General features: G+C 43.6%; 1 protein-coding gene across 4 annotated transcripts in view; it reads right to left on the bottom strand.

Moving 5' to 3' along the window:
- The window catches only part of ZNF664 (zinc finger protein 664), a 42051-nt gene that overhangs the window by 21210 nt on the left and 8410 nt on the right, over positions 1-12431 (bottom strand). For 2 of the 4 annotated variants that reach the window (XM_032243737.1, XM_032243736.1), the window contains exon 3: positions 4941-5030. The exons of 1 other annotated variant lie outside the window; for it this stretch is intronic. The gene's annotated coding sequence lies outside the window, so the exon portion shown is untranslated. Of the gene's footprint in view, positions 1-4940; positions 5034-12431 lie in introns of all 4 variants that reach the window. One more of the 4 variants, XM_032243746.1, reaches the window with a different exon arrangement.

Below are 12431 nucleotides of genomic sequence, written 5' to 3'. Positions count from 1 at the left end.
TAAGGCCTGTAGCTACTCAACTTCTCACACTTGATCTCCTCCAGGCAACAGCAGCTCGGAAGGTCCAACTGCCCAGCCTTTTTTCTCAGGTGTGCTTGTCAGTCACGGAAGTGAACCCGGGTTTCTTCATCTTTCTGAGCCGACTTCAGTCACTGGAGGTTGGAGGTAGTCAACTGAGAGGAGAAGAGTTTCACTCAGGGTAGCCCAAGCACACCCATAATTTCTGGGTCTAAATCTCTGTGGTCAAATCCTCCATACCACAAAGCCCAGCCTTGGAAGATATTCCAAGTTCTGTTGACTCAAAGGCCTGTCAGTTCAGACACCAATGTAATTCGCTGTAGTCACTGGCGTACATGTATATCTGAAAAGTGGAATGACCTCAAAGCAGGACTCCTCAAAAGAACATCAGTCTCTGGCCAGTGGCTGTCATTCATGCAGCATCTTGGAAACACACCTTGACAGGAATCCAAACACTTCCTCACCTGTGCCTCAAGTAGCAATCAGCGTTTCCTGAACATGCTGTCAATAACCACAGCCTCTGTGATAATAGAAACAACTTCCCCAAGGGTTCTGAAGTAAACTTTTTGGTTTGGTCAAAGGACGTTCTCACTCTGAGCAGGATTCTCCAACTAAATTTAGGATATCATCCAGGGTCTACTCCTCTCCTTTCTAGAATGAGGGCAAACTTAAAAAAAGTCTGCTCCAGATAGACAAGAAAGAATTTTACATCATTTCTGATGCCGTCCTGTGCACAGCCCTGCCACCAGCTGAATAGAAAAGTCTGTGACTCAGCTTGACTCCGGAGCACTAGGAGAGAACCTGACAACAGTCCTTCCAGACACTCCCAGCACCTGGTTTCCACCCTTAGACCGCTTTCCTACTTGGTCCGCAGGTGTCTGGACCTCTTGCCGCCGCCTCCCCTTCCCTTAGTGCCACCCACACTTCCTTATAGTCTAACACACCAAAGTTCTAGGTTCCCTGATTTCTCTCACAACAAAGTTCAATGGCTAATGATTTGAACTCTGGGTTTTAACAAGCTATAGGGAAGAGACGCTTCATTTTGTCCTGCGGAAATTCCTCTTCGCATGACTTAGCCTAATGACTCCTAATGGAGAAAAGATAAAAGACAAAAGAAGCTGTGTCTGATTTTTCTTTAGCAAGAAATTAGGTCCAGAGAAGGGCAACAAAAGTTATCGGAGGAATGATGCCAAGTTTTCTCCTGGGTCTGAGAAGAAAGTCCGAGAAGGCTAAGTGCATGTGTTATTAGGGTGATCATGGATGACACAGGCATCCCTTCTGTAGCTTTCCTTCAGCCAAGTCCTCTCACACAATGACCTCTGGAATGACATCACTGGATGTAGGCCTCTGCTCTGCCACCTGCTATGTGACTGTGACTGATCTGACCAAGCTGCAAACGTATGGATAATAATGTCTACACTTTGCTTGGGTTATTAAAGAAGATAATAAACATGAAACTACCTATCAGAGTGCCCATAGCAGACCTGAGGCTAAATGTTAGTTTCCTTAATTTTAATTACTGCATGACACATTCATTCATTTGCCAAGAATGTCATTTCACAGGCAGAGGCTTCCAAAGACCTGATGATCTAATCTCCCTGTAACTATGGTTTCTCCACCATTGAAAGTGAAACCCTGCCTTTATACCTATGTGTCTGCTGCTTCCTGGTCCTACCCATAACTTTTCCCTTCTTGACCCTCTATTCATGGGACTGCTTCTTTAAAAATATTACTTTAGTGAGATTCCTTCATGGTTTGCACTCCACTACTTTTTTTCCTGCTCTTCAACCCCATTTACAGAAACACCCGAGTACTGGGATACAATGATTTGCTTCAGTGATAGCCCCTACATGAACTCCACATCCAAGGCCTAAGTTTATCTTATCTAACTAGTAAATGTGTAACATATACATGCATTAAGAACCACAGTAATTCGGCGGGTAGAACACTGGACTTACTGCCCAAAAGGCCTAAGTTCAAAATCTTCACCTAATACTACATACCTGTCTCACTGTAGTCATTGATTCTCACCAGCCTCAGTTTACTTAGCTATGAAACAGAGAGAAGTTCCACTGTGAGTCATGTAGATGCTCACTCTCACCCTCTACTCATGCCTCCTCAGGAATAAGGAATACTGATGAGGTAACAGAAAAAAATACAATTTCCTTAGGATACAATTTGAATACTTAGAGACAGTCAATGCACAGAAAGAACAACAGAACATAAGAACATCCACTTTCCTGCATACTCTGCCTTTTCCTTATTCCTCCCTTTGGCTGACTCTACTGGATTTGTCTTTCTCAAGGGACCAGCCTTTCACAGCTGGCCGGGGGATTCTTCCTGCTCTCAGGTCAGGCAGGAACTAGCTGGGGGAGGGTACACAAAAGGAAGAACAGAGGCTTAGGTCAGATTAGCTCTAATGCTCATTTACTAAACTTGCTTCCTCCTTCCACTGTGGAAGTAAGAGCCAAAGGGACAATATTCATGCTCAGGTCCAGAAGTAAAGAAAAACAGACTGGACAGCTGAAGCCACCCTCAGGAATAGGCATATGGAATACCTGAAAGTCACAGGGGACCCAGCCTAACCAACTAAAAGGAGGGAGAAGACAGGTTGGGCCCTGGAGAACAGGCAAAATGAAAAGGGGGTAATTAGCAAGACTGCCCTCAATGAAGCTAGCAGTGGGAGTAGCCACAGTAGCTGGGGGGTCAAAAACTAGGGATTTGCAATTCTGGCTACATTTGTATGCATTTTTAAAAAGTGTGATAAAAAAACACATAACATAAAATTTACCATCTTAACTATTTTAAGTGTACAGTTCAGTAGTATTACATATACACACATTGTTGTGAAACAAATCTCAAGAGCTTTCTTATCTTGCAACACAAACTCTGTCCCCATTCAACAACAACTCACTTTTCCCTCTCCCCCAACCTCTGGTAACCACCATTCTACTGTCTTGACTCCATGAATGTGACTACTCTTAAGTACCCCAAGAGTCTGGCTATTTTTATACTTGAGTCACAATTTATAACTTGTAACGTCTGACAAACCAAAGCAAGCAGGGGAGAGAGATTTTGAAGGAGGCTCACTCAGGAAGCACAAAGTGCAAGAGCAGGCGACCTCTTACAGCCAAAAATCAACAGAAATGATGAGAATCCTAAGAATGGATAGGATTTGGTCATTAGAATTCAGTATCTGCATGGATGGACAGAACTTTATTGCCGCTCCACTCTCAAGAGAGGGCCAGGGAATGGTCACAACACATTATGCAGAACTCTGGCATTCATGCTTTTGATCTAGTAGGACTGGCACTGGTGGCTAATCCAATGCTATTCTGAAAATGTATATTATTAATGACTAATATCAAATCTGGCCAGTGGTCTCAGCAAACATAACTTCTACGTACCCTAGATGGGAATCTACACAGGACTGAAGTAATACAAAACGCTTTATTATTAGCTGGCCCTGGGAATCTAATTCCCAATGCAGCATTCCATAAGTGAGGCTGGACCACATGGAGAACTCCTTTTCCCTACGTTAGTGACAATCTTAAACTGAGACCAAAGTGCATACCGGTGTGAAAAGGAATTCATAAAATATTAGACGTGACTCTTTGGTCTTACCATCCATAATAAAGACTGGCCGAGGGTACCCAAATCAGCACAGGAGAGAATGAAGCCAGAAAGAGACAGAGAAGAGAGAACATTTGTCATTATGCCAGGGTCCACTTGCCCCCACTTCTAAATAGGTCAGTCACCTGGAAACCAATCCAGCACACGGGAAAAAGAGAGAAAAAGGAGAGAGGTGGTCAGGCCCTTTCTGTTCAGGGGCAGCCCCAGCCTTCCCACTCTGGCCACATACAGCCAAGAAAGAGAAAAGACAACACACATCCATGCAGGCTTAGCCTTCTAACAATGCACAGTCACTAGACCCACTAGGACGGAGGCCAACAAAATGTCCTTTATCCCCCACAGCCAATCCTCCTTGTTGGATGGGTAACTGAAGTCTGGGAAGGCAGAAGCCCAGGGCCTGGGAAACCAGCCTCTGGCAGCAGGGGAAATGATGAGAAGCACATGCCCCCGGAAGCCAGCAGCTATCCAGACAAGGGCTTTCCTTTCTCTAGCTGCCCAGCTATGCATGGAAATAACATACATTTTCATGATGTCTGTGAATCACCGAGATCTGACTGTATGTTCAACTGGATTATTCTGGATTTCAGCAATGACCACATAAAGATAAACAAATACCTGTCCTGTTTATGTTGTCTTCTTGAGTTGAGCCAAGAAGAGAGAAAAAAAATCTTTAAAAAAGAACAAATCCAAAGAGAAAAAAAAGGAAAAAAAACAGTTGTGCTGGGAACACAATGACACTCAGAATCAAATCTGCAGACTGATGTAAACCATAATCCTCAGGTAAGAAGATTTCCAGGAACTCGTATTTAAGGAAAAGGCTATTATTCAGGCATTGAAAAAAAACACCAGAAATTTATAGAGCAACTCAGCTTTTAAAGGTTTGATAGCTCAGTGAGGACAGGAACAACAGCAGAGAAGGACAAAGGGTAACATGAGATTTAAAAACCTTGTAAGGCCTCCAAGATGGCAGAATAAAATGGGACAAGCAAAACAAAGTTTTAAGAACTAATCGTTCACATGGAAAGTACGAAATGAAGATCACAAGAGACAATAAGAGATGAACAAAAACATTTCTGCCATCTTCAAAGTAAGGAAGGTGGTCCAAGGTCTGGGGAATCCAAGGCCAGATAAAGGCAAGAGGTCAGGAAGAGCATAAGGCACGGAGAGCTGCTTCCTCACTGAGCCCCAAAGGGTACATGCTCAGAAAAAATTCTAGAGACAGCTTTGGTTTAAAATACTCAAGGGGGATTCTCCATCTAGACAAATGGTGAAACAAGTAGAAAACTTACCACAGTGACAGGATCAAAACCCCCAAGACATTCCAGAACAGGCAGAGGCAGGGCCCACAGTGGCTGACGGGCTACGAAGGCCTTATGATCCTGCTGTTGAGAGAAATGCAGAGAGAAAAATAGGTTTATTTATAAAGAATTTAGGATCACAAAATGTTTTCACGAACTACTTATTATAAATGTGGGATTCCGGCTCAGAAGACAGGACAGACCCATTTACAGCTGGGATTTATATAAATATATGGGATTCAAGGCATGGAGGTCGAAAGAAGGGATGAGCAAATCTGACAAACTACAGAAAGGGAAATCCAGGCACTCTGCACAACTTCCCTCCAAGACACAGGTATCCCAATATCACAATGAGCCTCATGATGGGAACCTGATCCAAAATGAGTTTAAGGTTCATAGGTATGAAATGACTGACAGACTGGCTAAAATGCCCAGGAGTAAACAATCAATAGTGTTTTTTCATGGATTTTCCAGTCTCTCAGGGTGCTGAAGAAGCAAAAACTGGAGTCAGACTGGACTAGTTCATGTCCTGGCTCCACTGCATACCTGCTGTATAATCTTCACCTAAGAAGTTAAGAATGGGGCCGGGCGCGGTGGCTCAAACCTGTAATCCCAGCACTGTGGGAGGCCGAGGCGGGTGGATCACGAGGTCAAGAGATCGAGACCATCCTGGTCAACATGGTGAAACCCCGTCTCTACTAAAACTACAAAAAATTAGCTGGGCATGGTGGCGTGTGCCTGTAATCCCAGCGACTCATGAGGCTGGGGCAGGAGAATTGCCTGAACCCGGGAGGCGGAGGTTGCGGTGAGCCAAGATCACGCCATTGCACTCCAGCCTGGGTAACGAGAGCGGAACTCCGTCTCAAAAAAAAAAAAAAAAAAAAAAAAAAGAAGTTAAGAATGAGTTAATGGAGATAATAAAGGCAACTAGCCTTATAAGGTAATTTAAGGATTAAATCAATTAATCCATGAAAAGTACTTAAAACACTGCCTGGCAAATTTTTAGGGCTCAACAAAACTATCATTATTTTATTTATTCCATCTGCTACCTCCCCCCTCTGCTATATTCTACAACTGTTTAGAGAAGTTTGGGTATAGATCTCAAGATCTGCCTTCAAGTTTGGGGAACTTCACTTTCTCCTGGAGTTATGATGATATATTAAGGAACTTAGGTATCACACTGCTGCCATATCTACATGTGGATGGGACATTTACATGTTTTTGTAGCTGTTGTCAATCTGGGGACAGTGCTGAATTACAGTATGCCTATGAAGCTCCCCAGAGCTTTGGGGGAAAGGATTATGTGAAACGCATATGGTTAGAATGATCCAATTTGCTGATACCTACTTGAGGTTGCTATATCATTTTCAGCAGAAATCACTAACAGAAATAGAGTCCTGTAAACTGTGCTGAGTGGCTCCGTCAGAGACTGAATAAAATAGGAAGAAAACGGAAAAATAAAAACGCTTTCAATACATTTAGTTATTTTAGTTTCTCTGTGGGAATAAAGGTTTGACTTAGAATGAAAGCTGTTAGCAGGATAATATTTTAAAGGGCAGGAATACATTTGGAGGAATTCAAATGGTCTTAACATTGGGCCAGGTTTTTTCTCCCTTACTGAACTATACATGCCAATCATGGTGCTTGCTTGCCTACAAATCCAACTCCTGTAATGGGAACTGCCTCAGCTTTAAGGGTAGGCCCACGCAGCCATGGGCCACATGACCACTTCTGAGACCAAGTACAGACATCTGACCCAAGAGCTTAACTCTGACCTATAATGTGGCTTGGAACAACAATCAAAGCAAAACAAAATCAGATTCCCTCTCTCTCAAGAATCTAAGCAATACTGAGAGAATGAGGTTATTAGCTGTGAGAGATGAAGCTGAGAGGTTATGATCTACAAAATGACTGCAGAGGTCATGAGATCAGAGCAAACCAAAATCATGAGGAAGTAGAATCTATAAGCGAGGAGGAGCTAAAAGGTTAGAAAAGACATACAGACATGGGAAAAACAAGCCAGATGGCAGAAAGAGGAGAAAGATACAAAGAAATGAGCGATGCCGTGAGAGACCCCACTGTCCAAGGGAAAGACTGTGGCTTGTCTCTGGACTAAGTTCCTCATGGGTCTGATCCACATGCATCCTCCAGCATAGCCCCTTATGCAGAAAGTGGTCTGAATGTATCGCTGTTCTTTGCAACAAAAAATCCCTAACTAAAACACTTCCTTCAACTCCTGCTTAGGATGAAGTTTTCCCAGGAGGTGCCTCAGTGCCACAAACAAACAGCTTCCAGGCAAGTCCACACCCCGCCCCACCAGACATGCCTAGACATACACCCAACGTCCACTTCCCAGCAGAACAGGAATGTCTTATCTTTAGGCATATAGGCGCAGCCCCTAAGGCTCATGAGCATCTTAAGGACCTATGTAAATGTTTCAGATCTGAAAAAAAATTACTGGATGCAAAACATGAAAAGAAAAGTGCAAAATTAAAATTAATAAACGTTAAATGTCTACAACCAATCAAAGCTTAACTCATAAGGTTTTGTACAAGCTAATTTTATGTGGGATATGGGTGATTTGATGTTTGATATGACACAGTAAAGGCTTAAATGGCTTAAAATGGCTTAAGGCCTTCACAGGTCTTCACACCAGTTCCACAGCAGTGGATGTGTTTGGGTCTAAGCTGGAATCTGCCATTCTACCCTCTGGATAAGTATATATTTAAACAGCATGCCTAGCCACTCAAAGTGAGCAGTCTGTCTAAAGTGAGATGTCAAAGACCACCTCCCAGATTTAAACAGTTATTTTATCACTTCTGATAGTAGAAATCTGTTACCTTTTCTTAATGAAATATTTTAAATAAGTGAAGCCAAATAACTGCTATTAGCCATACTATTAGTTTTACCAAGAAGTTTTTTAATGTCATTTATGATACCAAATGGACTCATAGACTTAAAGGATTTAACATTTGACATGTGTCAGAATAGTAAATAAAAAATCAGCCACATTTACTCTCTCCCACAAGGACTCCCTCAAATGTCATGAACAGAACGAGACATTTTCTTCCTTTCAGTCAGACTCTCAATCTGAGAAAAGAAGGAAGTGGCACAAAAGTTACACAAAACTTAGATCTTATATTCTGAGATGATGGTGTTAAAAACAAAAAGCAAATATAACCCTTTCTAGTCATTGTTGATTACAGCTCTAATTTCATATGCACAGATAAGCGCCATGTGTTCTCTGGAGCCATCCCCCGACGACTACGAACAATTGACTCTTCTCACTTTCACCGCTTAGCTCCTCCACAGCACCTGTAACACCTTGTGTGTGTGTGCCCCCTACTCATCATTATGCACCCCCATCACCACTACAAAACTGCTCTCCAAGTCGAATCTGGGGGCCATTCCTCCCACCTCACCCTCACTCCTAGTCTACAGTCTCCTCGGCTCCCAGTTCCCTGCACATTCTCACTTCTCTTCCGGCTTTGCTGAGTGTGCCTAAATATAGGAGTCCTCCATACAGTATGCCCTGTCTCCATTTTTTAGCTGAGCTACCTGCTTGGCTGAAATGATGACCATTTCCATGATGATGATGCCACATTTTCTTATCACAGTCTTGCCTTCTTACCTGTATCTCCAACTGCCTACTAGAATTATTTCCCCATCATCCCATGATAAACTGAAAATGACTACTTTGCCAAACTCAAAATCCCTATAAAAGGCAAACTCTTCCTTCAACAAATCTCCAGGGAGAAGAACTTTAAAACCAACTCTCTCCCCCTCCCAGACGGCCACACGCTTTTCAACTGTTTTCTTTCTGTGCTTGCCTCTTCCCTTCAGCATTTAAACACAATGCAGAAGTCTCCCTTTACCTTAAGGAAAAACAGCATTTAATCCCAGGCCTTCTCTAACAGCCCTGTCTCCCTGGCCCCACCTCCATTTCCCTATCCAGACTTCTTAAAGACTGATTTTTCCAGATTTCTGTTGCTTCACTTCTCATTCATGCCTCAATCCAACACCATACCACTGAGGTTCCTCTCACTGTCAGCTTTGTCTTAGCCAATCCAAGGGCATTTTTTGTTCTTTATCCCACTGGACACTACTGGCCACACTCCCCAGCCTCCTTCTATGACTCTACGGCCTCTATGTTCTACACTCACTGCATAAACCTGGTATTATCAGTCAGAGGGGCAAGCTCCTGCAAACACTAGTACATTCCCATGGGTTCCATCTCCCCTCTCCTCTGCTCCTAACATCCACAACAGTTTCAACCATCTCGCCCACTGGTTCTCAACTCTGATGGTGAAAGAAAACTCTTGCTAGGAGTCCACGTTTCAACCGTTCCAGGTGAACAAGGCCTCCAGAGGGCACTCACACACCTGCTCAGAACCCTCAGCTTTCACACTAAGGTCTTAGGACTTGCAATCAGTGTCACAATGGATTACTATTTCTAGTTGCCAAGCATCATGAATATGCAGGCAACCTGCTTTGTACAGGTTCTTTGATCCTAACTGCGAGTCTGATGGCTTACCACAAGGTCCTAGTCCTATCACAATGTAAAGTTATAGAATTAGAAGTAATTTATTGAATATTGGTTAACCGAGAAATTTGACATGTTTTCTAGCTAACGCCGAGTACTTCGAATCAATGAAATATTCTTAAACCCCATCAGGCTCAATCCTAAATATATTTGAACTACACATCCAAAGGTGATTTTGAAAGCCAGAGGGACACACAGAATTTACCCTGCAGAAGAAAAACGGCTCCAATTATTTCTATGAACTGTTGTATTGTTAACCTAAGTGGCAGAGTTCATCGTCTTTGGGACAGAGGTCTGCTCTGGCTACAAAAGCTTCCTCACAAGCTCTGTCACAATATCACAGAACACACTGCAAAATTAGATGTGGAAATAAGCTATGATTATTTTATGAACTTTCAGGGGTATGAAAAATAAATAAGTTCTAGAATAGCTTTACTGAATTTCTTATAATGTATCAGGTGACACAAGAGACACTGCATATTCCAGAGTTAGAATAAAGGTGTAGAAATGTTTTACTGTTAAAAAGCAATACAAATTACATATTTTTAAATTACACTTTGAATGCTTCTGCTACATCTTCAAAATTAAATTGCATTTTTAAGAAATTCTCTTCTTCCAATTTCTTACAAATGAGTAACCATAGTCGTTCGTTCCACCTTGTGACTCCCTCACAGGGATTAGCTGTGGCACAACTTTCTTTTTTTCTTTCTTTCTCTCTCTTTCTGACACAGGGTATCCATCTGTCACCCAGGCTGGAGAACAGGAACATGATCATGGTGCACTACAGCCCCGACTTCCAGTGATCCTCCCACCTCGGCCTCTTAAGTAGCTGGAACCACAGGTGTGTGCCACCATGCCTGGCTAATTTTTATATTTTTGGTAGAGATAGAGTTCTGCCATGTTGTCCAGGCTGGTCTCAAACTCCCAGCCTCAAGCAATCCGCCTGCCTTGGCCTCTCAAAGTGCTGGGGTAACAGCTGACAGCCACTAGGCCCAGCTGACACAGCTTTCAACCTGGGCTGAAAGACTTCAATTTGCTAAATCTAAGATTCACTCTTGATCCCTTTATCACATCTCTAGGCCATTTAAAACTACTGCTCCTGTGCATTCTTGAAACTTCCTAACTTCCAGGACGTCTGTCCTGAGTGTCCTCATCTGCACTCCCTTCTCATCAGTCCACCAGGCTCGCACTAAGTGAATCTGCTCCTGTAAGCACCAAACAGTAAAACCAATACAGTGAGCATGGAATCCAAGCTAAGCCAATCAGACTGTATTTCTGGAGAATTTGGAATTGGGAAGTGGTAAGTGAAAAGACTGGGTCTGTGATATAAGCTGGCAGAAGTTATAGTTTCAGGATGGCCTTCCACAGTGAGCATCCGGGGTCACATGTGTTACAGACTGCTGATAGAGAAAAGGGGTTGGGGGAGGGCAGGCACACGGAGAAGGACAGGGCAGACACAGAGTGAGCAGAAGCCGGAGAGATAAAGGCAGAGAGCACAGCCACACAGACTGCTGCTAACTTCTCAGAGACCAGGCCCCAACCTCTGATGAAGATATCCCCCTTCCTCTCTTGTGGGTAACACCCCCCCACCATAGGCACCAAGGAAGGAGAACTTGCAGACCCCAGGCACAATTAGTGCCTGAAGTATAACTCAATGCTTACCTATATCTAGCTTACATATATATAATTATACTTAGTCCCATATAATCTTTCCATGTAATCATATAGGTACTGTAGTTGGAGCTGTACTGACACATTTAGTGCTGATTTATATAATCCTTCTATATAACCATATATATAGTAGTTTGTAGAAGGAAGAATGCCTAGAGCAGTCACAGAACAGAAGCAGTACATGGGAAAACAGCCAGACCAGGACAAAAACCAATGACCCAGGCAGTGGCGTCCCTGCCTGAAAGGGCATATGCTGTATGGCAGGCTTGGAGCAAGAGCCTCTCCTCCTGATAAAGAAACTGTAGTACCTTGCATCCAGTTCCTGTAGAAAGTAGGCCTCAGGTCTGAGATCCTGGAAATAACTGAGGGAGAAGAATCCCTCTGGTGTGACCAGTCATGGAGGCTGTACACCCTGTCAATCTTTTCTCGCTTCTGTGCTAGCTCAAATCATCCTCCCACAAGTATCTTAAGAGAAGAGCACAAGTCTGTCAGCTCCCACTGCATTGGCTTACAGTTATCCTTCTGTTAGAAATCCTTTGAAGTCTCCAGCCCCCAGATAAGAAGTGTTGCACACGACACCTGTTGCACACAGCCCACCTCCTTGCCTCGGTGACCTAATGCAGGTGGACCCCTTTTCTGTACACAACCCTCTACTGCACACAGCACAGCCCCCTACTGTGCATCCCCACCTCTCTGTACAGGTGACATAATGGGGTGGCCCCCTTACTTGAGATTCACACGATCATGTATGCCCTATCACTAAGCCTACAGATGATAACCTCACTTACGACCCTTCCCGCTGCCTGTACCTAATAAATATGGACACTTCTGTGGGTTCAGGGCCTCGCCTGTCTCTGCTTATAGGTGGCATGGCCCCCTGAGTCCAGATGCTATTCGCCAGTTCTTCAGTGTCCTGTCTCTTTATTTCTCAGATCCTGTACCTCAGCATACCATAAGGACACCCCATGATCTGTGGGACCCAACAGCCCTACACTCCCTAATGATTTCTGTTACCTAGGCAGGCACTTTCTCTGCTAACTTTTCCCCACTTATCCTTTAAGATACCCATGCTCCAGTTCTGCTTTGAGCATCTTCTCTCTGCCAATCCTAGCCATGTGGCAAGGACACTGAATGATGCCCAAATCTCTGGCCATACTACTAACAGCCAGGTGGGCACTCACACATGGATGAAAGGGCACCACTCTGCCTATTTCCTGGCCTGCCCCTATGTGGAAGGGACCAGTTCACCAAGATGAAGAGAAATTACT

Source organism: Sapajus apella, unplaced genomic scaffold (genome assembly GCF_009761245.1).
Source record: "Sapajus apella isolate SASKATOON/1434 unplaced genomic scaffold, GSC_monkey_1.0 scaffold2, whole genome shotgun sequence".
In the NCBI taxonomy this organism is placed as follows: domain Eukaryota; kingdom Metazoa; phylum Chordata; class Mammalia; order Primates; family Cebidae; genus Sapajus; species Sapajus apella.
Note: the sequence above shows the minus strand (reverse complement) of the source record. Positions and strands in the feature narration are given on the sequence as shown.